General features: G+C 43.0%; 1 protein-coding gene across 6 annotated transcripts in view; it reads left to right on the forward strand.

The window, feature by feature from the left end:
• TIAM2 (TIAM Rac1 associated GEF 2) overlaps positions 1-15,716 on the forward strand; it is a 437,269-nt gene that overhangs the window by 138,513 nt on the left and 283,040 nt on the right. For 2 of the 6 annotated variants that reach the window (XM_077486238.1, XM_077486242.1), the window contains exon 1: positions 10,764-10,782. The exons of the other annotated variants lie outside the window; for them this stretch is intronic. The gene's annotated coding sequence lies outside the window, so the exon portion shown is untranslated. Of the gene's footprint in view, positions 1-10,763; positions 10,783-15,716 lie in introns of those variants that run through there. 6 annotated transcript variants of the gene reach the window in all.

Raw genomic sequence — 15,716 nt, forward strand, 5'->3', positions numbered from 1 at the left:
AACTCATCGTTGCAGGAAAGAATTTTGCTCCGTGTATGGCCGGCCTTAGGGGGGTTCTAACCCCTGCCAGTTTTTTGCAATCTTAGTCCTGTTGGGGAAATTTCTCTTCACTTTCTTTCCATATCCAGAACAGGAAGTGAGAAGAATCCCTCCAAACTGAGGGAATCCTTGGTTGTGACCAGAATCTTCAGAACTAGTGTCACTTTTGGAAGATCTCCCTCTATTCCTGTTCTGGTGCCAACCCAAAATTTGGGATTTTTCTCACTTACCCATATGGTCGTAAACAGGAAAATAGATCAGGTGAATCTGTCTAAGCCCCTGTTCACATTGAATGTGGCTTTGAAATCGTGCAGCTTCTTCTGAAATCGCACAATTGGAAAGCTGCATGTCAGTACGGCTTCAGGTGCGATTCAGAAGACATCTGTGCGGCTCCATGCACAGATGTCTATGCAAGTGGCACCTGAAATCGCCTAAAGTAGGGCAGAAACGACTTTTTTAAATTGGTGCTGCACTGCAACGTTGGGGTCAAATGTTAGGCTGGGTTCACACTATTGTGAATTGGAAGCGTTTTTCTCCGCATCCAATTCGCATTACAGGAGAGTGTGACTGGCTCTCAATGGAGCCAGTTTGCGTATCTCAGCAGAAGGGTCTTGTGTGTATTTGGCTCTATTTCAGGTCCGAATTCAGCCAAAAATTCAGACCTAATTCGGACCTGACACGGTGAACGAGTGATGCACCATACCCCCCTGCTGTGCCCCGCACCACACACACAGTGTGAACCCAGCCTTAAAGTGGTTGTAAACCCACTTTGGGAAAAAAACAAAAGACTAACACCCGCAAGACAAAGGCATAATGAGCTGGTATGCATAGCATACCAGCTCATTATGTAATACGCACCTGAGATCGAAGCCCTTGCCGCGGTGCCCGGGGGTTACTTCTGGGTATCGCATTACATCACTCTTGCGCATGTGCGCGTTAATGGCACACTCACTGAAGCAACGGTACATATGTGCCATTGCTTCAGTCTGTGTCAGTGCTCATGTGCCGATGACGTTAGCACATGCAAATACAGGGGATATCTCTTAAACCAGTAATGTTGAACCTTGGCACCCCAGATGTTTTGGAACTACATTTCCCATGATGCTCTGGCACTCTGCAGTGTAGTGGAGCTTAATGGGAGATAATCGTTCCAAAACATCTCGGGTGCCAAGGTCCGCCATCACTGTCCTAAACCGCACAGGTTTAGGAGATAGCCTGATATCCTTATTATAGGCTTACCTGTAGCACAGAGTGGTCTGTAAGAGTTTACAACCATTTTAAACACTGTCATTGCTGACAATAGGGTGTGACTTGTCATGCGATTTGACCTGTCAAATCGCATGAGAAGTCACTCTGGTGTGAACGGGGGCTGATTTCTAGATTGTAAGCTCTAACGAGCAGGGCCCTCTAATCCCTCCTGTATTGATTTGTATTGTAAGTGTACTGTCTGCCCTCATGTTGTAAAGCGCTGCGCAAACTGTTGGCGCTATATAAATCCTGAATAATAATAATAAGGATAAAATAAAAACCTGCCAGGAGTTCTAATCCCTTCCCATGTTCTCCAAAACACATTTTGCTATATTTAGTTACTATTTTACTATATTTGTGTATTGAAGACAGTTTCAGCTCGATGCGATTGAATTTTCTAATATGACCCGGTAATTCTAAAATTCTAAAAATGTATGGAACAAAAGAATAAAAATAAAATTCCGATTCTTCTCTGTTCGGGCAAGGTTGTTGCACATTCTAGCTTTGAGTGATCATGGATTTCTGAATTTCTGCTACAGTTTATGGGACCCTGAATGAATGCAATATGTCCTGATGTAACTGGGCAGCCCAAGGTTTTGTTGCTGGTATACAAGGTTGCTTAAAATATGGGTAGGAGTCCTTATTCCGCGGACACACGATGGGAATTCCGTCCAGAAAAAGACCGATGAGAGCTTTTCATCGGAAAATGCGACCGTGTGTATGCACCATCGGAATTTAGCTGTCCGAATTCCCGCCAGCCAAAAATTGATAGCATGTTCTCAATTTTCCCGACGGAAAAACTTTCTATCGGAAATTCTGATTGTGTGTATGCAATTTCGACATGCCAAAAATCACGCATGCTCAGATTCAACTTCGAGACTGAAGCTATTGGCTACTGGCTATTGAACTTCCTTTTTCTAGTCCCGTCGTACGTGTTGTACGTCACCGCGTTATAAACAAACGGAATTTGGTGTGACTGTGTGTAGGCAAGACAGCTTGAGTGGATTTCCATCGGAATTCTGATTGCGTGTACGCGGCATAAGAGATCCCGTGCACCTTATAGTGACCTGTTACAAACAGTCTTTATGAAAAGAGCATGCCAGATGGTATTCTACAGTATAGTACAGGTGCTCTTATATTAGAAGCCAGATGTCAATAAGCAAGGGAAACTGAACCGTGATTAACCTAAGAAGACTTACTCTTTAATAAAAGGACATTTCTGCTGATAGAAAACATGTGCCGTATAGAGATGGAGCAGTTCAAACCTTCAAAATCTTTGGTGTTCTCGGAACCGCTAAGTAAAAACAATAGGAGAGGGAACAAATCTGGAGCAACATCTCACTGTGGCTTGTGCTTTTAAATATCAAGATGAAGACTAAATAGCTGCATTTCATAGGTGAAAAAGGATTTGATTTGTATAAACACATTATAAAACCCAGGGAAAGGCACAACGTTGTAGTTGCAGCCCATAGTGAAAGGTCACATTTCATCTTTTACTTTGTGGGAAATAACTCAAGATGCCTGGTTGGTCAATGTAGGCCACGCTGTAGGCCTCAGCCCTCCTTCCATTTTACTTTTCTTCACTTCTGGAAATAGGACCATATTAAAGTGGTATTAAACTTTTTTTTTTTTATTTCTTGGGTGCCAAGGTGGGTTATGCCTTAGCCCTTGCACACACGGTCGGAGAATCCGTCGGAATGTGTCCTATCGGACCGTGTTGTCGGATAATCCGACTGTGTGTGGTATGCATCGGACTGTTTCTGTCGGAATATCCGTCGGACCCAATTTTCCAACTTGTTGGAAATATTTCCCGACCAACTGGTTCGATCGGACATACTCCGATCATGTGTAGAGAATTTTGATCGGACCAAGTGCCACGCATGCTCAGATCAAATTCCTACATCAAAGCTATTGGCTACTAGCCTGAACGTAGTCCCATCGTAATGAAATTACGTCATCACGTTCTGAATGATCGGATTTTTCGACAACTTAGTCCGACCGGGTGTATGCAACAGTTTCGGACAAGATCCGACAGACAAAATCCGACGGATTTGGTTGTCGAAATCTCCGACCGTGTGTACAGGGGCTTACACCTTGAAAAACCCCTTCATACCCCTTGAAATGTTCCACCTTTTGTCAAGTTACAACCAAAAACGTAAATATATTTTATTAAGATTTTATGTGATAGACCAACACAAAGTGGAACGAAATTGTGAAGTGGAAGGAAAATGATAAATGGTTTTCCACATTGTTTACAAATAAATATGTGAAAAGTGTGGTGTGCATTTGTATTCAGCCCCCCTCAATACTTTGTAGAATCACCTTTCGCTGCAATTACAGCTGCAAGTCTTTTTGGGGATGTCTCTACCAGCTTTGCACATCTAGAGAGTGACATTTTTGCCCATTCTTCCTTGCAGAATAGCTCAAGCTCTGTCAGATTGGATGGAGAGCGTCTGTGAACAGCAATTTTCAAGTCTTGCCACAGATTCTCAATTGGATTTAGATCTGGACTTTAACTGGGCCATTTTAACACATGAATATGCTTTGATCTAAACCATTCCATTGTAGCTCTGGCTGTATATTTAGGGTCGTTGTCCTGCTGGAAGGGGAACCTCTGCCCCAGTTTCAAGTCTTTTACAGACTCTGATGCCCCTTACACATGATCTAATTTTCCAACAACAAATGTTGGATGTGATCTTGTTGATGGAAAGTCCAACCGTGTGTGTGCTTCATCGAACATTTGTTGTCAGACTTTCCGCCAACAAATGTGGGCTAGCAGGTTCTCAGATTTTCTGCCAACAAAACTTTGTTGGCGGATTTTCCGATTGTGTGTACACAAGTCCGTTGCACAAAAGTTCACACATGCTCGGAATCAAGTACGAGCCGGAAGCAATCAGTCTTGTAAAACTAGCATTCGTAATGGAGATATCACATACGTCTTGTACGACACTACGTTCGTAATTGTTGGCCAACATTTCTGTGACCCTGTGTATGCAAGACAAGTTGGAGCCAACAACCTTCAAACAAAAATCCACGGTTTTGTTGGAAAGTCAAATCGTGTGTACGGGGTATAATGGGTTTTCTTCTAACATTGCCTTGTATTTGACTCCATCCACCTTCCCATCAACTCTGATCAGCTTCCCCGTGCCTGCTGAAGAAAAGCATCCACAAAACATGATGCTGCCACCACCATGTTTCACGGTGGGGCTGGTGTGTTCAGGGTGATGTGCAGTGTTAGTTTTCTGTCACACATAGCGTTTTGCTTTTAGGCCAAAAAGTTATATTTTGGTCTCACCTGACCATTTGGGCACAATGTTGTCATTCAAAGTGAAAAAGTGCTGAAAGCTGAAAATTGATCTGGGCAGGAAGGGGGTGTAAGTGCCCAGTAGGCGAGTGGTTAAAGTAATGCAGTGCCGTATTGAAACAAATAGCCATGAAGGAGGTAAACCGGGGGTCAAGTGGTTAATATAGCATATAGAATGTACCCAAGCACTCACTACTTGAGATATGCAATGTTTTAGCTAAAGAACCGATGATGGAGTTGGGCTTTAAAGTGATTGTAAAGACTTGTTTAAAAAAAATAAAAAATAAAACATAACAAACATATTATACTTTCCTCCTCTGTGCAGTTGGTTTTGCACAGGGCAGCCCCGATCCTCCTCTTATTGGGTGCCTCTTTGCTGCTCCTGTCCCATCCCTCCTATCGAGTGCCCCCACAGCCAGCAGCTTCTTATAGGGGCACTGGAGCCGAGTCACAGCTCTGTGTGTCCATTCAGACATGGGGTCCTGAGCCCCCCCCCCTCCCCTGATTGGCTGATTGACTTTGATTGACAGCCAATGGTGCTGCTGCTGTGACATTGAGCCAATCGTGCCACTGTTGTCTTTCAGCCAATCAGGAGGAGTGTCCCGGGTGGCTAAGACACTCGTGGGCATCGCTGGAGAGATATGGGGCTCAGATAAGTTATTAGGGGGTGGGGGGGCTGTTACACACAGGTTTTTTATATTAATGCATAGAATGCATTAAGATAAAAACCTTCTACCTTTACAACTCCTTTAAGGACTAGATAAAGGTATTAAGAAGGTATACTTAATAAATCAAGTGAGTATTCACTACACTTATTCAATCTTGTAAAATGGAGCACATTCCTCTTTACTTTCATCTGCACGTGATTGGCTATTCAAGTGAACAGGAATTTGCTTTTCACATGATTGGATAAACTGAACTGAATTTTTACCCAATTTATTTGAGGGTCAGTTGACTTATTTGTAGTCTTGCAGCAACTTTGTGTAGCTCTTTATGTTCTCATGTAGATGGGAGTAGTTGATGAATGCTGCCTTCAAATGCATGCACTTGGACACAAAATGAAGGAAAAGTCTGTGTTTGACTTGTTTTACCTGCAGTGTAATTACACATCAACAGTTCTTGCTGCGTTCAAATAAAACTCAACACAAAGTATGTAAGCTATAGCCTGAGGACTGTCATCCACGCTACTCCATTGTAATACATGAAAATCTGCAGACTTGCAGTCAAAACACACTTGAAGGCTGGATTCACACCTATGCGTTTTTAGTGCTTTTTGCATTCTGCACTATAGAATAAGGATGGGCTCAGGTGTGTTTGTAAGTCCATGTGCCCCTGCCTGTGCCCGCCGGGAAACTGACACTTTGCAGCGGTAATCACAGGCAGTGAGACATTTCCCAATCTATGTCTGCACAGATTGGCTAATGTCTCACTGCCTGTGATTAGCGATGTGGAGTGTGAGCCTCCTGGCGGGCACGTGGAGTTGGCGCCTGAGCTCATCCTTACTACAGGAAACCATGTTAAATAAACGGTATTTCAAATCTGCAAAATGCAAAAAGCACTAAAAATGCATAGGTGTGAATCAAGCCCAGGGGCTGGTTCCCACTGGTGCGATGTGTGACATCAAATGTAATTCGCACCGCACTGCAGATCAAGTCACATGCGATGTCTGTGGGATGCAAACTCAGCCATACAGATAGTATAGCTGAATATGCATCACATTCGGACCAAACTCACACAGGACCCTTTTTTTGGTCCGCAGCAGAATCGGATTACATGGGGGTTCACACCCATGCGATCCGATTCCTGTCCGAATTTTCAGTTCGCACTGCGATATGCAAACTGATTTGGGGTGCCATTAACTTTCAATTGACACTCCCAGCAGTTCACATAGTGTGAACTGCTACCAGGAGACATGCGATGCAGGAACTTGCAGTGGATTTTCGGGGTTGCCGCATCGCTGCAATGTGAACCGAGTTTACACTGCTCCGTCATGAAACTCAGATCTGTCCTGCAACTTCAGTCGGACTTTGATCAGACTTAGGCTATGTTTCCACTATTGCGACCATTGCGACCCCAAAGTCATGCGATTTTAGAGTGCGACTTATGCCGTGTACACACGACCAGACTTTTCAACGGACTTGGTCCGGCGGACAATTCGACGGACTTTGCAGCTGAGGTCCGGCGGACTTTCAAACAAATGGACATGGCCAAACACGATCACTCTAAAAGTCTGACGGATTTGAACATGATGTCGTAGAATAAGGAAGTTCATAGCCAGTAGCCAATAGCTGCCCTAGCGTCTGTTTTAGTCCGTCGGACTAGCACACAGACGACCGTTTTTTTTTGAACGGACTCGAGTCCGTCGGAAAGATTCGAAACATATTTTATTTCTAGGTCCGCTGGACTTTTGAGAAGAAAAAGTCTGCTAGAGCCCATACACGATCGAATTGTCTGACGGATTCCAGTTCACACAGCATTTGATTGGACTTTGAGTGCAGATTTGATCCAACTTTACACTCTTTGGATCAAAGTCGCATCAAAAATTGCATCAATGCAGTGCAGGCACCTTTTCAAAGTTACTTATTTTCAAAGCATAGATTGGAATGGATGCAATTGAAATCAATGGGACTGTGACTTGTCATGGGACTTCATGTGTCCAAAATCACATGACAAATCGCACTAGTGGAAACGTAGGCTAAATGTGATTGTTTGCATTCTATGGCATTGAAGTCGTGTCAAAGTCGGACCAAAGTAGTGCAGGAAACTTTCCTAAAGTCGGAGCGTCAGTACTCTCATAGGGAAACATTGAATTTGACATGTCATGCGATTTGTGCTCTCGCAAGTCGGATCCCATGTCACAGCAATGTGAACTGAGCCTAAAACAGGAAGCAAAACCTTAGCATGTTATGAGCAAATATGACTTATCCCATCGACGTGTATAATTATGAACTATACATAGAAACAAAGTTCTTTTAAGCTGTTACACACCTTGATAAAATTATTAACATCACGCTGATCATTATTAGGGTTCACTCACAGCATGTGCAAGCTGTTTTTATTTAACTTGTGCTCCAGTTCCCTGTGCCATGCTGCAATGCATTTTATTTAGGTTACAGAGCTTTTTTATGACCCCTTTTCTCTTTTTCTGTAACTTAAAGGGTAAATGCAATACAATATGGCAACCTGGAGGTGTTCTGTACATAGAAAGTGTTCAGAACGCCCCACAGATACATAATTTCCTGCTTGTGTGATTGGCTCACTGATTTTCCCAGAAGTCTGCACTAAGATTACATCTAAAGGGATGCAGGCCCTGCAAGTTACCCTTATTAGAGCCCTGCAGGTGCAGCAGCTGATTGATAAGTATGAAACCAGTCCCATTAGATTTACTTTCCACATGGACTCAGACACACGCAAAAGGATATCTTCAATCTGCAACAATGTTTGGTAAAATCCCTAAAATGTACATAGATCACCCAGAGGGGAATGCTGTTTTCTAAAGAAAAGTGGAGTTACTCTTTAATGCATTTACCCTGCATTGCCCAAGAATGCTACATGCCTATTTTTTTCCTCTGCACACCAATATGGAGCGTTGGTGTATAGCAAAGGGGTCAAACTCAATTTCACTGCAGGCCACATGAGCATTATGGTTGCTCTCAAAGGGCCAGTTGTATCTTTATCATATTAATTAATTGCCTCTTCATTCAATTATTACTTATTTTAGTAAAAGCTTAAGACCTAGGCCCCTTTCACACTGGGGTGAGAGCGGCATCGGTGGTAAAACTGTGCTATTTTTAGCACCGCATTACCGTTGTTTTAGCGGCGGTATTTGGCTGCTAGCGGGGCGGATTTACCCCCTGCCGAGAAAGGGTTAAAAACCACCACAAAGCGCTGTTACAGCAGAACTATGCCGACTGTATAGCCGCGCTGCCCCTTTGATTTCAATGGGCAGGAGTGGTGAAGGAGCAGTGTATACACCGCTCCTTCACCGTTCCAAAGATGCTGCTGGCAGGACTTTTTTAGCGTCCTGCCAGTGCACCGCTCCATTTGGCACACCTCTGGCAGACATAGTACAGGAGATGGTCAGAGACTGCAGACATAGTACAGGAGATGATCAGAGACTGCACACATAGTACAAACGATGGTCAGAGACTGCAGACATAGTACAGGAAATGGTCAGAGACTGCAGACATAGTACAGGAGATGATCAGAGACTGCACACATAGTACAAACGATGGTCAGAGACTGCAGACATAGTACAGGAAATGATCAGAGACTGCAGACATAGTACAGGAGATGATCAGAGACTGCAGACATAGTACACGGGATGATCAGAGACTGCAGACATAGTACAGGAGATGGTCAGAGACTGCAGACATAGTACACGGGATGATCAGAGACTGCAGACATAGTACAGAAGATGGTCAGAGACTGCAGACATGATACAAGAGATCAATGCAGCCTCATCAGTGCTCATAAAATGCAGCCCATGAGATACAGTCTGCCAGTGCCCATCAGATACAGCCTACCAGTGCCCATCAGGTACAGCCTACCAGTGCTCATGAGATGCAGCCGGCCAGTGCCCATGAGATGCAGCCGGCCAGTACCTATGAGATGCAGCCCACCAGTGCCCATGAAATGCAACCCACCAGTGTCCATCAGATTCAGCCTGCCAGTGTGCATCAGTTACAGCCTGCCAGTGCCCATGACATACAGCCTGCCAGTGCCAATCATTTCCAGCCTACCAGTGCCCAAGAGATACAGCCTACCAGTGGCCACGAGATACAGCCTGCCAATGCCTGGTAGCATGATCTCACACTGTGTCACGGAGCTGGATCTGAATCACTGTGCAGCCGCTGTAACAATGTGGCGCCACCTATGACACACGGCACAATGATTCCTGGTATTAGATCAGTGTGCTGTCTATCATAAGAGGCGGTCTAGGAGGCGGGAAATCATTACAACGGCTACACAGCAATCCAAATCCAGCTTTGTGACACAGTGTGAGATTGCGCTAACAGGCACTGGTGAGGCTGCATCTCATGACACTCACGAGGAGAGGAGGAGGGAGGTGGGCTGCTCCAGGATGACACATGTGCGGCACCCGGCGGGGCGGCTCTGCCCCTTTTCCGGCTCCATAAACTGCACTTTTTTTTTTTTTTGCCCAATTTCGACGGCCAAAATTTTGGTGCACCACTAATTTTATTGCCAAAAATGTGGATTTTTACATATATGCGACAAAGAAAAAAAAATGCTCTGGAGCTGAATTGGTTAAAGGAAGAGATAAAATAACAGCAGGATCCACAGGTGGCAATAAAGAAAAAGCCCAAAAAAAAGAGAAAAGTAATAAAAATAATAAAAGATCCACAGGTGGAAATAAAGAAAAAGCCAAAAAAAAAAAGAAAAGTAATAAAAGTAATAAAAGAAAGTGAATGGAGACACCACATCTAAGGATTGGTAAACTGCAATATACAGTGTTTTTTTTCCATTTTAAATTCGATTTGAAGATCCTGAATGTTTCCCTGTTAAAAATCGCATGGTACAATACTGAAGCGTGTATATAACGGCAGACATTTTCATTGGCTGTCAGGGCTCGCTGTCGTCGCACTACGCTTAGCAGAGGTGTTTAATGACAGCCCTGTTCCCGGACCTGCACAGAATAAGCGTTTTGTAAGCGAGCATCCCCTGGGTTGGCACAGCGACACAGTGCCTGCGTTTGTCTTTTACTACTTTTAAATAGATCTAGAGGAGAAGTGGAAGTGAGCGAACGTTCATTGAGCAGCTTCAGCACCGTACTAACCTTCTTTTAGCAGCCTCGTGGTAATTTCGGAATGCAGGGTCAAACAACCAGCTCAGTCATTGGGGTATTCCCCGGTGACTCCCAGATTGTGTGCCAGGTCATCCAGGCTAATCACTTTGAGTGCTTTGTGGAAAACTGCTGTTAGTTAAGGCTGCATCATAATGTTCCACCAAAGGAAAAAAACCATGACTACGTTGAGGGGTGGATTTAGCAGACAGAAATGCAACTAAGACAACCTGACTCTCTCCTTGTTGCTCGTAACGTCTACACGCATGAACGTTTGTGAGTTGTAGTTTCTCTTCTTTGGAAAGTAGAAGAAAAGCAAAGAGTTTAGTAGAACGGTCTTCATTGAAGCCTCGGCGTCTTTCAGCTCCAGCCAGCTTAAGCACAGATGGTGAGTTTTTACAGACGCCGTTTGATGATAGGCTTGCCTTTAATTTACCGAAAGCGTTTGAGATGTAAATGTTTTTGAGCCTTCTATTATTTAAAGTCACTTTGACGCTACTATTGCTAAAACATTTGCAAAAAGGAATTTAAGTACTGTATATAAAAATGCTTGAATACAGGGGGGATAAAAATCAATGATTAAAAAAAAAAAAAAATCAGATTTTTCTAATTTAAATCGGATTTTTTTAGATTTTTATCAAATTTATTTTAATAAAATGCTTTCGGAGTAAAAAATCTATCTGAAGATAGTTTTCTATTTAACCACTTGAGCCCCAGAAGGATTTACCCCCTTCCTGACCCGAGCACTTTTTTGGGACACGGCACTGCGCCGCTTTAGCTGACAGTTGCGCTGTCATGTGACGTTGCACCCCGCCTTTTTTTCCCCCACAAATAGAGCTTTCTTTTGGTGGTATTTAATCACCCCTGCGGTTTTATTTTTTTGCGCTATAAACAAAAAAAAGCGTCAGTTTTGAAAAATAAAAAGCAATATTTTTTACTTTTTGCTATAATAAATATCCCTTAAAAATATATAAAAAAATATTTTTTTTCTCAGTTTAGGCCGATATGTATTCTTCTACATATTTTTGGTAAAAAATATTGCAATAAGCGTATATTGATTTATTATAAATTTCTTTTTATTAGTAATGGTGGCGATTGGCAATTTTTATCGTGGCTGTGACATTATGGCAGACACATCGGACACTTTTGACATTATTTTGGGACCACTGTCATTTATTCTGCGGTCAGTGCTATAAAAATGCACTGATTACTGTGTAAATGACACTGGCAGGGAAGGGGTTAAACACTAGGGCGTGATCAAGGGGTTAAGTGTGTCCTAGGGAGTGATTCTAACTGTGGGGGGGTGGTCTTCCACTCACATGACAGCGATCACTGCTGCCGATGACAGGGAGCAGTGATCTCTGTCATGTCACAAGGCAGAATGGGAAAATGCCTTGTTTAGCCCCCTTCTGCGGCTCCGTGACACGATTGCCAGGACACCGGCGGACATCGAGTCTGCGGATCCCACAGGCATGGTAACGCTGTTTGTGGTGGCGCACCGTCAGTTAAAGGGGACGCACAGGTATGCCCATTTGCCGACCGCTGCCATTGTTCTGATGTATATCGGCATGCAGCGGTCGGCAAGTGGTTAAGTACTGTATATAAAAATGCTTGAATACAGGTTCTTCTTTTTTTGATTTTTTATCAAATTTATTTTAATAAAATGCTTTGGGAGTAAAAATCTATCTGAAGATAGTTTTCTATTTAAGATACATTAATAATTTAGTTTATTCAGCACGAAATGGAGTTTAGTTACATAGCATGAGGCCGTATATTCTACAATATTTACATTTTTGGTAAACGTTTTCAATGAATCCAAGCTCTGCAAGCTGAGATATTTCTTTATTCCATTGTTTTGCAAATCTATGTACACTACAAACTGTATGATTGAATCGGTTCTGATATTGCTGTTTTAACTACCTGACAGCTTATTATTCTAAATAGGAAATCTTCATTTTGTTTGCAAATATTAAAGATTCTAACTACCAGCAAGAATAAGTCCTTACATTTAAAGTGCACCTGCCATTTCAGATCCATCATGGCACTCACCTGCTTGTAGCACGTCCCTCACCTTGCTGTGTCACACCCGTCCCATTAAAGTGAATGGGATTGTCGGTGAGTCAACAGCGGGTCAGGAGGAGGAGCCTCTGTGAGACAGAGATAACAATTGCTCTTTAAAAATGAGGATTTAATTAGAGTTGATTTAAATCAAGCTTTTTTACTATGTGATTTAAATCAGGATTTAAATTGACTTGATTTAAATCAAAATCCACCCTGCTTGAATATTTCAAAATCTTAATAGTGGATCTTTTCTTTGCTGGTAGAACTAAAGGCAGTTTTGTGTCTGTTGCTTGAGTCCTCATGTGTGTATGTAGTGCACATGTGTCAGAGGTCCAACTGTTGGAGGAAGTGTAACAGGGTGTAAAATAACTTGTCGCTAGTTTTGGAAGAATGTTAAGTATTGTTTGCAATGGCTGCACTGGTGGGAAAGTTATAATAGAACTGTAGCCTTTTAAATGTGCTTTGTATACTGTATACATGCGAAAGAGACCCTTTTTAATGAAAATAATCATATTAAAATGTTAGTTCACCTTTTCCATACTAAAAAACTGCCTATACAGGTAAGGGCACATGTAGATAAAAACCACCGTGCAGGCTGGATAATGCCCTTGCTATAAGTGTAGGCCATATGTGTACCTCCTGAAGCCTGGCCAAACCACTCTCAGAGGTGGCATCATCCTATCCTTTGCTGTTGCTAGGATGTTGCTAAGACATTCCCAGTAGTTACTTAATTGCAGGAGCAAGCTCTCAAATCCCACACATGTGCACTCTACTACCTTTTCTGTTGCAGCATTGCACAGGTCAAAGCTATTGCGACGGAGAGAGAGCGCATATGTGGAGGGGTTTGAATCAGCTAGGAGCATCTTTGGCATTTTTTGAGAAAAGCTCTTTAAAGTTCCACTTTGGGCACCAGTATAAAAATATGTTTGCATGTGTGTTTTACTATTTAGTTTTCATATCTCAGTATACCTTGTGCTGTGCTTCCATCCTCCAGCTGATACCAGCGCTAGTATCATGCGTGGCTATAGTGTACGCTTTGCACAGCCTGTGCTGCAGGCTCAGCAACAAAGCAATAGGACAAGCTACAGATGACGCGATTTTCTTTCAACCCATGGTCGCTGGAAGAAAAATGATTGGCTCCCCCATCAATACAGTCAGTGTGGTTTGGGGTAATCCTTTCCGCATTGCTGTTGTGTTCTGCCGGCGAGGAGTCTTCCCCCCAGTGATCACTGCTGGCGGTTATAGCGAGCTATTGCATGCAAAGAACCCAACAGGCTGGCTGTACTGAAATCAATCCATCGACTTCAGTACAACCAGCCTAGCCATAGATGGATTGAATCTGGACCGGTCCCTGCCGAACCGGTCAAGAATCTATCAATCTATAGCTGGCTTTGGCTTTACAACCTCCGAAATCCAAAAGCCAAGGATTTATTAGAGGAATGGATGTATCTCAAGTTGGGCGCAATGTCTACGGTTGACATGTTTCACCCTTATTAGGGTTTAGTCATTGAGACCTCTATGATTAAGTCCTGTTAAGGGCCAAAAGCACCATGATGGAGTCTGCTTCCAGCTAGAGGTATACAGTGCTGTGAAAACGTATTTGCACCCTTTCAGATAATAATTTTTTTGCATATTTGTCACTCCTAAATTATTCAGATCATCAAACATATATTAATATTGCACAGCGATAATCTGAGTAAATCCGAAATGCAGTTTTTACATTACATTACATTACATTTGTTTGATGATCTGAATCATTTGAGTGTGACAAATATGCAAGGAAAAAATCTGGAAGGGGGCAAATCCTTTTTCACAGCATTGTAGATCCAGTCTCCTTATAAATGCAATACATTTGGAATTCAGTAGCTGTGTGGCCTATTTCTTTATTGCTGTGTACTTGGATGTGGTGAGGATCCTTAAAAGGCCAGGCCTCTGCATTTGTGATCCGATCTGATTTTGGATTGTAATTATATATGTGTCGCTGGCAGTCATATTTGTCTATTAAGTATATAAGATGTATTTTTTTCTTGCTTAGTAGGTCACTTTAATCCTGGAGTTATGATTTAAAGAGTTACTTTATGCACCCAGGGTTAATTTTAATATTATCCCTTTTTTAACTGGTCTACTGTGGTGGGATGAGATAACATCCTCACCTGCCTAGCCAATCCAGTGATGTCCCTCTGTCCTCCACCAACGCCGCTGCACTTCTGGGACCGACACCACTGTCTTGTATGTGATGTCATCAGGGGGCAGGCTGTCTCTACCAGGTCCTAGCAGCCCATCTCCTGATGATGTTGCACTGCCCATGTACAGTGGGCACCTCAGAAAGCGTTGGGTAGGAGGGGGGCATTATTTTGTCCTAGTCCAGGAAGGCAGCAGCTCTTCCCCCAATAAATTAAGAGATAAACGTGCAATTTGATAAGGGATGGGGGGGTTGTCTGGGAAGCCAGATTAAGGGAAGACAAAAACATGAGTAAAAGTTCTGTTTTAAGCATGCTTTTTTCAGTAGCTACATTTACATGAATAAAAGAAAACAACAAAAAGGCACAAAGGCTTGTGCAGGAATAAACAAATGTTTATTAAAATATGTACACGTGGAAAAAACATACAAAGGCCAAATAGGCTGTAGACCTCAAGGGGTCTAGAGACCCCAAAACTGGCAATAGATACAAGATGTGGGTGCTCTGTGATGACCTGGAGCTGAGGTCAATAGCCTTTTTGGCCTTTGTATTTTTTTGAAATTTACGTATTTAAAAAAATGGCCTAGGTTAATAGCAAGAGCATGCACTCATTGTCAGCTGACAGCGGCTGAAGCCCGCTGTCGACTGACGTCTGAGAGCCAATCCATGCTCGGGCAAGATCACGACCATATGGTCTGGATCCATCCACATGCCTGGATTGCCCCCCCCCCCCCCCCCGGCTCACTAGCTCTCTGCTGACGGAGCTGTGAGAACGGAGCAATCAATGGTGTTTGATCCCTCGGTTCTCAGTGTTGGAGCTGATGGGGGACCAATGCTGCTCCCAGCTAGGTAAGTATGATTCTACAAAAACCCCATACTTCTCTTCACTTTAGTCAAAGCTACACAGTTGTGCTTTTACCTATAGACACCCCTTATCTGCATAGGCAGTTTTTTGGTAAAGGTGAACTAACCCTTTATCTGTTGTTGTTGTGGATAATTATGACACTTTGATCCTATAGCGGAACACTTTCACTAGAACACCTAAGCGTTGATGAGATTTTTTCATCAGCTTTCTACGTCT

This window comes from Lithobates pipiens, unplaced genomic scaffold (assembly GCF_037356315.1).
Source record: "Lithobates pipiens isolate NorthernLeopardFrog02 unplaced genomic scaffold, aLitPip1_a1.2 Scaffold_18, whole genome shotgun sequence".
Taxonomy (NCBI): domain Eukaryota; kingdom Metazoa; phylum Chordata; class Amphibia; order Anura; family Ranidae; genus Lithobates; species Lithobates pipiens.